We start from the raw sequence: 12794 nt of genomic DNA, 5'->3' as shown, positions 1-12794 counted from the left end.
CCTTTAAAGAGTGACATCTGTGAAGGGCATCAATCGTTACTGCTGAACTCTAATTTCCATGGCCGTTTGACATGTAGCTGCTCCGTGACTATCTCGAAAAAATTACTAAAAAAAGTGACTGTATAGATGTTGGAAAGATGTGCTTTTAAAAGGATGGTGGCAGAGATGTGAAAAAACGCATAAGCCCAGGGGATCAATACACCCCAGTGTGTGTCACACACACACACACACACACACACACACACACAGAACTCTCTTTCTTTCCAGAGAGGAAATGTTCAGTCCATAAATATTTGGAGTTGGTAATTGAAAGAATCTGTGCAGCTTCAATTCTGGGAGACTCTTTAAACACTGCACTTGTATGGATTCTTTGTATAGTATCTGTCCCTTTGTTCGTTAGGGCCAGGTGAAATGAGCTGAGGCTATGGTAAACATAGAGACAGACAGACAGATACACACACACACACACACACACACACACACACATTCAAAGACACAGAAACACAGGTCAGATCTTATACTTGCTTGTTTCCCTCCAAAGACCTTTTGTTTTGCTTTGCCATAAGCTGCATATGATCCTGCTTTCCACATTGGCATGCTTGTTACACGCAATACAGTGCGGATGTGAAATGCAAGCTGTCCGTTGGGAGAAGAGCAGACTGCTATGAAATTCAACTGAAAACGTGTTTGCATGTCACAGTGTTTGCATTTGGAATTAAAAATTCATGAACAGACTTGTTTTTTTACTGTAGCGCACACACGTGTCTAGCTGTTTGCTCTGCTGCAGCCTATGGAGGAGACACATTAAGCAGGCTACTACTACATGAGACTATTGTTGACTATTGTATAAAAGGAGAATTAAACAAATACAGAGTACTGCTTGCCATACACTGAAATAACAGGCAGCTTTAGCAGACACCCTGTGTGAAGTGTTAAGGCTTTTTCAACCGCGTGTTACGTGTGGGTTTCACTTTGTGTGGAGCTCATTTAGCCTCTGACTGTAACACGTATAGCGTGTTGTGTTTTTAAGCCCCTCCACTTAACATGCTAGACTGATCCGTTCAACTATTGCAGTGTGAGCTGCCTGCATAGCGTGTGTGTGACATGACACATGACAAGGTGGACTCCGGATCACGTTCCATGCGTGCAGGAATCATTTTGTGCCCCTACCAAAATATTCACTCATGGTCTTTTTTGTTTTAAAGATAATTATTTTGGGCATTAGGCTTTTATTTTAACAAACAAACCCCGGACAAATGAAGACATGAAAGGGGGAATGACATGCAGCAAAGGGCCGCAGGTTGGAGTCCAACCCTCGGTCGCTGCGTCCAAGAGTAAACCTCTACATATGTGTGCGTGTTCAACCAACTGAGCTAACCCAGCCACTCATGGTCTTACTACTCATGTTGTGTTCACTGGGGACATGTCTCATACCTATGAACCGTATTTAGAGTTCATTGTAGTGCATCATTTGACGGCACGCTTATCTTTTATCGTGTAGACGTGTGGGTTAGTAATTACTATTGTTCCATCATTTGTATAAACAAACCTTTCTGCCTTAATTCACCAACCCACACGCCTTTGTGCATGCAGCCAATATTCAACAGTTGTCCACATGAGTTCATGCAAACAAAAAACGGAAAGTGATACTGGGTCACAATGTTGTTATTATTCAATTATTGTTTATTGGTTTTCGTAACACAACGTTCCTATCCCCTGCCAACATAAGTCAAGTGCAGTCAGGATAACGGATAATGTGTCCTCTTGGCTGGTAAGTGTATTTCTTGTTACGGAGTGTTGATTCCGTTTGACTTTACTGTGAGGGGCAACGTGGCTCACTTGGAATTTTTATTATTTATTTTTTTTAAAGATTATTAATCTTAATCACACAGATTGCTGGACGGTAAGAAGACTGGGGCGTTCTGCTGTTCTCAGGAGTGTTCCTAACTCTTCGGTGTTCCTTTCACCACCATGGGCTGGCATCACTACCAAGCCAACACCAACTTTGATTAGACCCAAATGCTGGGCCCCATCATGATCTCTGTCAGAGGCTCTTTCAGGCTCACCAGTGTCTGCACGTTTGGGATCATCTCCTGCTGGACCTGCCAACAACGGGACATTCTTTTACGTTAAGAGGCATAAAATCAACCAGTCTTGATACAAAAGGCCACGTCCATGCAGCCTGTCCTTCATATGACGCTGTGTGCTGTGTTGATAACGTAGTTTCCACAGCAGAAGAAGAAGACAGCTCAGCTCACTGCACAGAAGCACACCACAGTAAAAGCAGGTAGAGAACAGTGCTGACATGACAGATATTGCTTCAACTTTTTAGGACGCTCAAACCTTTGAAGGCTCTGACACACCAACCGGACGGCGACCGTTGGCAGAGAGGCAGTCGGACTGATCAGTCTCTGTAAGAGTGCCTCGGAACACCCCGAAGCAACGACTTGCGTATGTTCTGCAAATGTTTGAAACGTAATACGTTTCCGTAACAGCTAATCTGAATTGCCGCCCAAAAATTGAAAACTGAAAATGACTGAACATCTCTCTAGACCTAGAAAACAGAGAGCCCTCTGTTGTCGGTCATTGTTGTAATATTGATACTAGTCAAGAAGAAGATATGATGGCTAGTGTTAAGAAGATACGGGCGTTGTCAGCTCCGGTTTTCTTGTGCCCTGATTTGCTAGTCAAAGGCTAGCACTCCACCAATCAGATTGATCGTTGAGTCTGACTGCCCACTGACCGATTCAACATGTTAAATCGGCCAAAATGGATGCAGACGGCTCCCCTGACTGACAACGAAAACACAAACAGATTGGGGTCACTGACCTCGCCGGGCTGATTATCGGGTTGGTGTGTCCCATGGACGACCGTTGGCAGAAAAGGCGCTCAGACTGACAAAAAAAAAAAAAAAAGTGCCTCGGAATACACTGAAACGACGGCAACTTGAACGTACTTACGTTCTGTGTGTAATACGCCAGCAGGCAGCGCTAATCTGCATTGTCGCCCAAAAATTGAAACCAGGCAGCTGATTGGATGAGCGCGTCATAACATGCTAATACAGAATCAGTCTCATATCTTAAGAAAATAGTTCCCCGAAACGTGTTTCTGAAAACATTTTAAGGCCGTGCAGTTGCTGAATCTGACTTCTTTTCAGATGTACACAGGTCAGTTTAAAAGATTTCCGTCAGATTTTGATAGGCTCTAGTCCCTCTCCTCCCGTTTGTCATTTCCGGGTTAGCAAAAAGACCCAAACTAAAACGGTTTTGTTCCTGTAAGAGAGGAAACGGGTTGTTTGACACTGACATGTTGTCGGTGTAACACTCTCTTAGGCTTTTCATAAACTAAAATGAGCCTTTTGTCAATAAAATGAAAAAAATTGAGACCAAAAGAACTTCCCAAGTTCTAATTTAATCACCCTTAGCTGTGTTGACATTCACTGCAGTCTTTCTAGCTCAGTCGGATATTCAACATGTGGCCTGCGCTGTGCTCAACCAACGGTATGACGTCATATCAAAACCATTCTAGAGTGTATATATGCTTTGTAGAAAAGCGTGATTATTTTTTTTTTTGCCTCATATTTTCACACCTGGTTCTAAACCAAGTTAGGAGGTGGAAACATAACATTGTGTATTGTCACAAAAGAAAGGTTTCTTTCCACTAATTGCACGATCTCATTTATTTACAAAAAAAACCCAAATTTAATCAAATATGCTTGGACAGACAAGGTTTCTACTAAACCCAAAGCTGCACCACATTAGTGGAAAGTTAGAAGTTTTCACTTTCTTTTATTGTTTTGAGACAATTACTCCCAGCAGGTTTCCAGGAAAGTAATTTGCTTTAATAAAAGCAGACAGCAGGAATAATACAGTTAACCTAGGATAACTATAACCTGCTGCCCTGATCACATGAACACATGCTCCGCTCACCAGCTCTCACTTATGTTGTCACAACTTCTGACCTGTTTCAGTGTGTTTCCACGGGTTAATGCCAAATACAGGAATGATCAAGGGAGAAATTGCTCAGCCTCATTGTTTTCTTTATAAGGGCAACCGGCTCCCTAACGTGCGCTTTAAGCATAGCCAATTGGGCCTGTAAACACATGGATACGAGCCATTAGCTCTCCTCTTACATCCAGCCTGCCGGAGATATGCTTATAATTCCTTAGAGGATTGAGAAGACAGAGGATGACAAAACCAACTCTACCTGTTCATCTCCACCTGCATGTGAAGACATCTACCCTCCCTTTAGCACAATAACACAGTCTGACATCAGCCCCTCCTGACACTTGCTCAGAATGCCCTGTCTTTCTGAGCTCTTCCTCTAACTCTTCCTCTTTCTTGCTAACGTGTTTAACTGTTTCGATAAAATAACCTGCAGAACAAAACTTCCAATTACCCCCGCGTTTTGCTCCACAGCTAGACTTTGCTTAAAGGTTTTACTTTCCATCATAATCATGTATGAAGTCATACAATCCACCAAAACGAGGCTCTGTTGGAAGAAAACCTCGTTAAAATGGAGACAAACTCGGCTCTATGTGAGGGCTCTAAGGTTCTGGAAACTTAGAGATGTACTACCCACCAACTCCCCCACCCCACCACCACCCCCATTACCACACACACACACACACACACACACACACACACATACACACATATTTATCCAGTGCTGGTTGTCTCTCAGCTGTGCAGAAACCACTATAATACATGGCCATTAAATATGAAATGTTTGAAGTGGGACGGCCACTACTGCCTGACACAAACATGGGGACACTTTAGCAGAGATGAGTTAAGAAAAGGAAAAGCATTAACTTTATAAGGGGGGGGGGGATCATAATGCTCATTTAATTGTAATTGTTTAAATGTTGGCAGCTTTTCTCATATTTGTGTGTGGCGTTTCAAGAGGATGATTGCCTGAACATAAACCCATCTCAATATGTCATTATTAAATTACACGTCTTTAATTTTAATGGTGATGATAATAATAACAGGTCATCTGTCATAGTTGGGCCAGTAATCCACTCGGATTAAGATTAATGTCGTATTTATTCCCCCTTTCACTGCAGGATCCTTCAACTCTCTAACAGTTGAGTGAGGCGTTTACTGTCGGTTGTGTTTGCAGGACATGACAAAACACAAGTGTCACTGCACCACACGGGGGCAGAAACACTGAGGAAATCCACACACCTTCCCTCAGGGTCAGGTCAGGTACGGGATAATAACAATAATAATAATAATAATTACAAAATATATGTCGTTTACAATGACTAAAGCATTATTTTCTCTTTTAAATCAGGGTTTCAGTCTCGCTTGTCCATCACTGCCGTTCATTAAATTACATTTGGCAATGTTCATCCATAACTTCGTAACTTTTATTCCCCCTGTTTAATGAACTTATTTTTGAAACTTATTTTTTATTTTTGAAACTTATTATTTAAAATTATTTTCTTTTTATTATCATATTTCTGTGTCTTTTGTCTCACAGAACAAATGTAAAGGGTTGCCACATGAATAAACTCGCCAGAAACCAACTTTAACTTTTTTTGTTAATAATGAATGAAATATTGAATATAAAATTAAAGTCTTCGTTTTGTACACAAATTATTTTAATGACATTAAATGGTTTGCTAATTTAATCGGGATCGAAGATCAGGAGCTTTTGGTGGAGAAAAAAAAAGTGGATTTATTTGGTTAAAACTTTTTCTAGTGATAAAAAAATTAATGTTCTCCTCTTTTTTCCTATATCTAATTATTACGTGTAAATGAAGTATGTTTGTTGTCGAGTGTATAGTTTTTTTCTTTTTTGTAAATTTAAAAAGAAAAACAAGAAAAACTTGGCAATCATGTAGACGAAAAATAAAATCTTTGCAACAGACGCGAATAAATCTTTGACATTTGGGACTATGGTTTGTATCTAAAGTAATTACTAAAGCTTGTCGGTGTGTTCTGTGTTATTATCGGTGCTTAAAAATAAAAATAACTTCACCTCAGCAGCAGGAAAACATGTTTAAACGAGTTAATGAGCTTTCATTTGAAGGAGAGATGACACGTCCCTGAACTTAACATGTTAAATCCCCTATAGTAACAGCCGGCTTTGCTCCAAAAAGCACGAGCACTCCCAAACAACTTTCCAAAAATTGAAAATTCATAACAAGTTAAAAAACATGTCAGGACCTCCTTCAGACTTTCCGCCGTATATACCTCAGATCTGGAACCGCAGCGCAGTATGACTTTCATTAATGTAAGAGCCCAGTAAAACGCGGGTGGCCTCCCCATTCTGGAGCACAGGAGACGACTTATGAAAGTATTACGGAACATGTTGAACGGTAACAACTCCGAAATAAAAGGGGGAATAGTCGCCCACAAAGTCCCACGAGAACGTGACTCCTGATATGAGTTTTAAGGTTATGAAGGTAGGTTAGCAGTAATTATGCGGTTAATAATACTACTAATAATAAGAAAATGTTATTATTTCCAGCTGGAGATCCTTTAAAGAAGAACAGCAATTACAATGAATTATTTACAAGTAGGCCTATGTTGGCCTACAAAAGATACGTTGAAATGATTCGGAAGCCTGCAATATGTCCTGATACATGATGCTGCTTAATAATAGGCTAATAATAAAAATAATAATACACTCTGTACTGCAAATGACAAACAGAGTTCGTGAAGTTTACTCTATTACATGAAAGCTCTCTGTGAGGGCAACAGGTGTTTCTCCATCTCCTCTGGCCTGGGCCGAGCCTTTCTCTCTCACTCGGTGTTTTTTGTCACGTGTTTTCTTGTCCAGGATGAGCGTGCATTGTGATGCCACTGAAGTGGTTTGATTGTGCAGAGGTTCCTGAGCTGGAGGCCCTCTCACTGAACCACATGTGCTCCCAGCTAAACATTTGTGGACGGATTTGGGAACTACATCTGAGATGGCTTTTTTCCTTTTGAAATCAAAAATACCAAAGGGGTCAGATAATCCCTGGAAATCACGATTGGACTAGAGTAATTAGCGTTGACCTTGCTCGCCAGTGGGTGGACCGAGCCATTGTGGATGCACTGTTACACCACCTTCCTCCCGTATGCTGCATGCCAGTAGGACTGAGGAGGCTTGGCCTCTACAACTCACAAACAGCTGAAGTTGGTATTTGAACTGCAACTGGAGCTCATTGTGTCCGGATATTCTGTTGTAACACTACGCTCAACAAAGGGCTTTGTCTTGACTGACAAAAAGATACACATAACACAATATGACAGTGTAAAAATCGTACAAAGAAAAATATTTTAGTCAGTTTTGCTTCAGCCGCAGTCCAACATTTTAATTAACATGTACTGAAGTCTCCATTTTCATCACAAAATGTTGAAACTTTCTCAGCGAAAAATTAAAGAAAAGGTTGTTCCCTGTTTGTTAGTTAACGGGTGGTGTTTTCTGTTAAGGAGTTGAACAGGAGAGTTTTATGCCTTTTTAATTGCTAAGGAACCTGTTGCTTTATTCAGTGAATAATCAGCACCAAGCAATGCATGTGTTTTCTTTCGCATTATGTAAGCTTATGCTAAAGGATTGGTTTACCTTAATTACAAAAATACATGTTTTTACTCACTTAGGCAATGGTCCTGCTTTAGACCCCATAACACAAAGTGCTTGTGACATCTTGTCCCATGGCATGTACAGTATATACTTTGTGAGAGGCTTAAAGAGGCCAAACTTTCCAGGTTTTCCTTTTAAAATAAGAAGAAAAGAGTGCAGAAAAGTACAGAAAAAAACATGGATTTGTATATGTGAATTTATTCAGTTATGTTTTTTTTTTTGTTACGTTGTAACTGGTATGACCATCTCGTGACCCATCACGGGGGTCCCGATCCCCTGGTTGAGAACCACTTCTTGAAGGAAAAGGTCTCGATGGAAAACTTGACAAACTGTGTATTATCCCAAAAAAAACTTTCTTAAGAAAAAAAGTTGCTGTTAAAGTTTTTTGTTTAAAGTTCTTTTTTTATTAATGTGAGTTGGCTACCACAAAAAAGCTTAATTTACTCTCAGAAACAAATATCTACAAAACCCAAGGTCATGGCTTGACACCAGTTTGTTTTCTTACATTTGAGTGGATCAACCCTTTAAATGTCACATGCATGCGTGGAATTGGATGTATGTGAGGAAAACTCTCCACTAAAAGGACATGGAAGGACACAGGCTTCTGTCAGGACCTTATTTTGACGGGAGAGGCAGACCAGGCGAGCCTCAGTCACATACTCCTCTCCGAGTCCCTCGTGATTATTCTTAGCAGCTGAAAGTGGCTGTTTTGAAAATAAGTTCCTGACCGTACATCAAAAGATCCCAGTGCCACAGTGGTGGGCTCGCTCTGTGTGCCTGCTTTCATTTCACTGTGGTGTGTATGTGTCCGTGTGTGTGTGTGTGTGTGTGCTACGTAAGAGCCTGTGCAACTACAGGGCATGAAGACGGGGGACAAATGGATTCCATGTTTGCAGGAAAACATGCTGGAGGCACAGGAAAACTTTGTTGTTTATGAAGAACACGTGAAACCAATCAAATCTGAATTATCTTCCTGTTGTTCCAGCTTTTGTCGTTTGCAGTTTTTAGTTCGCTCGTCAGCAGTGTCGCCACCCAGCGAGCAGGTCTGGGCCTGTGCAAGAAAGGTAGGCAGTAGTTTGGACTACTGGTCGCAGCGTGTATGCAGTGTGAACTCGCATGTACCCAGAGACTCACACTGCACACACACACGGTCAGTGTTTTCATTGTTTTTGGACAGACACTCTGGAATTGATTGGACTGGTTACTAAGTCCTCACATTTGTTATTGTGTGACTTGTTGTGGTGAAAAATGCAAATTGTCAGCTTTTGTATGCTGAAAATACAGGTTCAATCTTGCCTTTTTGTCCTCCTTTCTTCTAGCTTCCTTATGCACACACACACACACACACACACACACACACACACACACACACACACACACAAACACAAACACACACAAAGAGACACAAGCAGACAAGTTTGCTATGTCTAAACCTCAAGGGGATCGGATAAACAGTCAGCCCACAGGAAATGATTTGCAGACCTTCTTAGCATAATAACCTATTTACATACTCATCCTCATATGGAACACCTCACAAACCCACACACACTCACATACACACAGAAGAACACAATTCCATTTCTCTCTAACACACACCATATGCACATGCACACTCAGAGGTACGTACACGCTCACACATGCAAATATCCGCAGACATGCATGGAAAACACCCACACACAGTCTCTTTCTCACACACTCACACACTTTTTCAGATAGAGGCTGCGATGACTGTCCCTGTTGGGTCAGGGTGAGGGTTAGATGATCAGTTACAATTAAAAAAAATTGTATTGACTGTAAGCCAACCAATGTAAGACAAAGTCATCTCCCAAACAATGTACGGGGGAAAGTTATCAGAGAGGGGGCTCAGATAACTTTCCCCCGTACAAACTCCTACTCCATGTCCCCTCAGGCTGCCCCTTAAGGAGCAGGTGTTCAGCTCATTCACGGAGAACACAGCAAGGTCAGCTTCATCTGCTGCGTTATTGGAAATAACCACATAGTAAGCCTGTGTGTTATGAGGGCCACCACAGTGGACTCAACTGTATTCGGAGTGCAATGGCATGTGTCCTCAGTAAGGGTCAGTGCTTTCTTTGCCACACTGCAGGAGGAAGTGTAATGTGGAAAAAGAGTTCCTACACGTTAATGAACAGTATTTCATTTTGTATGATAAGGGGCTTTAGTTCTCATCAGGATGGTATATGACTTTAACAAGAATAAGGATTTAAATGTGGGATATTATATGGAAGATTCATTGCAGACACAAGTTCTTGTGCGTCAAAAATATGTTTAAATCACCCAGTGAGCTTTCAGGGTGATGTAATAGAACATGAAAAATGAAACTGGAGAATCTCGTCCAAGTCACAAGGTGTACAAGGCAAAAGAATTAAAAACAACTAAAAGCAAATGGAAAACTTGGATGCCGCCTTTGTAGTCCAAACTATAGTATTGTAAAAATGTATAGGTACGTCTTTTCTTTAATGTAATCTTTCTAATTTCTGTACTTTCTTATTATATTTCTTTTACCATGTATTACTTAGCTTGTCTCTACTTTATTTTTTGTAACAATTGAATTTTTCTTAGGAATCAATTAAAGTCCTCTTATTGGAACTTCTATTGCAATAGATACATTAATAATGTAAGTACTGAAATAAACATCACAATGAAGCAATTCATAACAGACCCATTAATACAAAACAAATGTGTTGTACCAAATGCAATATGACTTGAATGACTTGAATGAATTTTGAACTCGCTGGCGAAATACAAAAGGAGAGCATTAATCCTTAGAACCTTCTTCTTACGTGAACCTTGTGCTCATTTTTTCACTATTTACTGAGTGGATGACCTAATGCCCAGCCTGACATACTGCAACGATTGTCATATAAGAATGTGATATTGAACATGTTTGAATGTATTTTTTTGGGGGGGGATCACATCTCAGTCATTTCTATTTGACGCTGCAGTGAAAGAAACGGCAATTCATATAGTATAGAGTATAGCATATAGTGAGGAATTATCAATGGTCGGTTTCTTCTGTCTGAGTGGTGATTAATCCGTGATTTACTCAGATGGTTAAAGGAGCTTTCCAACTTACATGAAGGGAAAGTGAAAGGATAGAGACTTACTTATTTGACTGAGTGTTGTCCCATAAGGATTACCTTCCCAGCTTCCTGGTTTCCATTTCTCCGCTGTCAGTGAATGCAACAGTAAGTTTAACATTTCACACTAACAGAAATTAGGAGCACAGAGAAAAGTAAACATAGGAGAATTTGGGAGCTGGGTATTTTGGGAAAAAAAATCCTGTGTTTGTATTAATATTTCACCTTTGGGAAAACTTCTGTCACTGACAATTTAAAGGGCACGCGGCCAACATTTTATCAATTTGCTGTTACGGAGGTATTTACGACTTTATTGAATTAGGGACGAAAGTCTGTGGTGGGTCGAGATGTTTCGCGGCAAGAGGAGAGGCGAATGGAGGGAGAAAATGAGCAGGATGGAAAATCACTATTATTTTTGTTTCAAACGTGTTTCTGTCCACATATGGTCCTTGTTTTGGCCTATATACAGAGAATCTTAGAGCTGACCCATGACCCCGCTCCTCAGACTAACATGATTTGGGCTGTCTCACTTTGAGTCCAATTTGACCCTGTGTGCCCAAAGTTCAAGGGTCACCTGCAGGGAGCAGCAAATTAACCCAATGTGTCAAAGCTGGCATGACACCATGTTCAGCCGAGCTCTGTAGTTTAAATATTCTCCTCATTTCCACTTGCACACATTACATTTTAAGCTGTCCCTTGTCCAGTCTTTTTTGTGGGTTGTTTTAAATTCTACCTCTCTTCAAAATTTATGGTGTGTGACTAATTTCCCCCCTTTAAACCTCCCTCATCCTTTTCTGCTGAAATCCCACCCGTCAACACGGCAATCACTTTTTTCCCCAGTTCTCCTCTGTCTCTTTTTCTTTGACATCTTCTTCCTTTCATTTTGGCAGGACCTCTCCTTCTGATCTTCCTTTCCTTTCTCTAGCCATTTCTCTCTCAGTCAGCCCAAATCTTCTCTCTGTGTCTGTCCCTGCGGTTAAAGACGTTTCAGTTCAGCTGTCACAAATTATGTTCGCCTGCCCAGCTGTCAAAACAGGGGGGTGTCCCTTTCATTCCACCTCACATACTACGAAAGGGGATGGGAGGGAGGAGGGCTTTAACGCCCGTGTTTGGACACATGCAATTATCTCTAATTATTGTTTTTCTTTTCAGTTTCCCTGTCCCGATGGAGGTCCAAAGAGACGAACATGCAATAATCCGCTCCAGTCGTCCAGAATCAGCGGGCCTTCGGAGTCCAGGCTCGGTCCCGGGACTCTTTGGCTTTCATCTCAATGTGAGTCAGGAGTTGATTCAAACATGGAGTGATGGGAGAATTAACCCCTGGGACCCAGCTTTCAATGGGCTCAGCTAAGAGATTATATGTGTTGATGGCAGGCTTTTATATGCACTGGGCTTTCAAAACTTCAGCTGTTAAATCAAGGCACAGGATCGTCACCTTATGTCTTTAGTATATGTACCCCCTCTTCTGTCTCCAAGCACCTCATGTTGCAGTTTTCTCACCTGAAAATGTGCGTGAGACTGAGTAACATTTCCTCTGAAGTGACACGGCCCACAACTTTACAAATTACACTGTACATGTTCTGAGCCGGAGGACTCTCATCAGACTGCCACTGGGAGTTTACATTCAATGTGCAGCCTCAGATTCCCAGGACTGTCACTGAGCCTTTTGGATTCAAGCTCTTTTGTAATTGCATGTAAAGATAGATGAAACAGTGCTTGAGTAGAAGTGCACACACACATGAATGGAGGAACCGAAACACACAGTTGATGTGAGAGGAATTGGATCATCATCAAGATTGTAATTGATTTGAGTTTGGAGCACAAAATCTTAGGTGGTCCTTGCAGGCTTCCAAAGGACTGCAAAAAAAAAAAAAAGAAAAGGAAAATCCCTGTCCGTCTTCGCAGACTTGTACAAAATGTTGCACGCATCCTTTGGTTTCAACATCCATGCCGAAGCCAAGGGATGTTTTGGCAAAACAAGAAGCCACACGCCTCAAATGTGACTGACACAAGGAAAGTGAAGAGGAGGAAGAAAACAAAAGATTAGACGACAAGTACGAGTAAATAAGTGAACCCAGAAGAGAACTAAAGTTACTGGTTTGCATTTCCATTTCTTCTGGT

The 12794-nt window shown here is 41.1% G+C and overlaps 1 long non-coding RNA gene across 1 annotated transcript; it reads left to right on the top strand.

Moving 5' to 3' along the window:
- Positions 1-8315: 8315 nt before the first annotated feature.
- Positions 8316-12422, top strand: LOC117959584. Its single transcript, XR_004659969.1, has 3 exons — positions 8316-8639; positions 10644-10781; positions 11826-12422. It is a non-coding gene; the product is annotated as an uncharacterized LOC117959584 (long non-coding RNA).
- Positions 12423-12794: the final 372 nt, after the last annotated feature.

This window comes from Etheostoma cragini, chromosome 16, assembly GCF_013103735.1.
Source record: "Etheostoma cragini isolate CJK2018 chromosome 16, CSU_Ecrag_1.0, whole genome shotgun sequence".
NCBI lineage: Eukaryota > Metazoa > Chordata > Actinopteri > Perciformes > Percidae > Etheostoma > Etheostoma cragini.
This window is presented reverse-complemented; position numbering and strand designations above follow the sequence as displayed.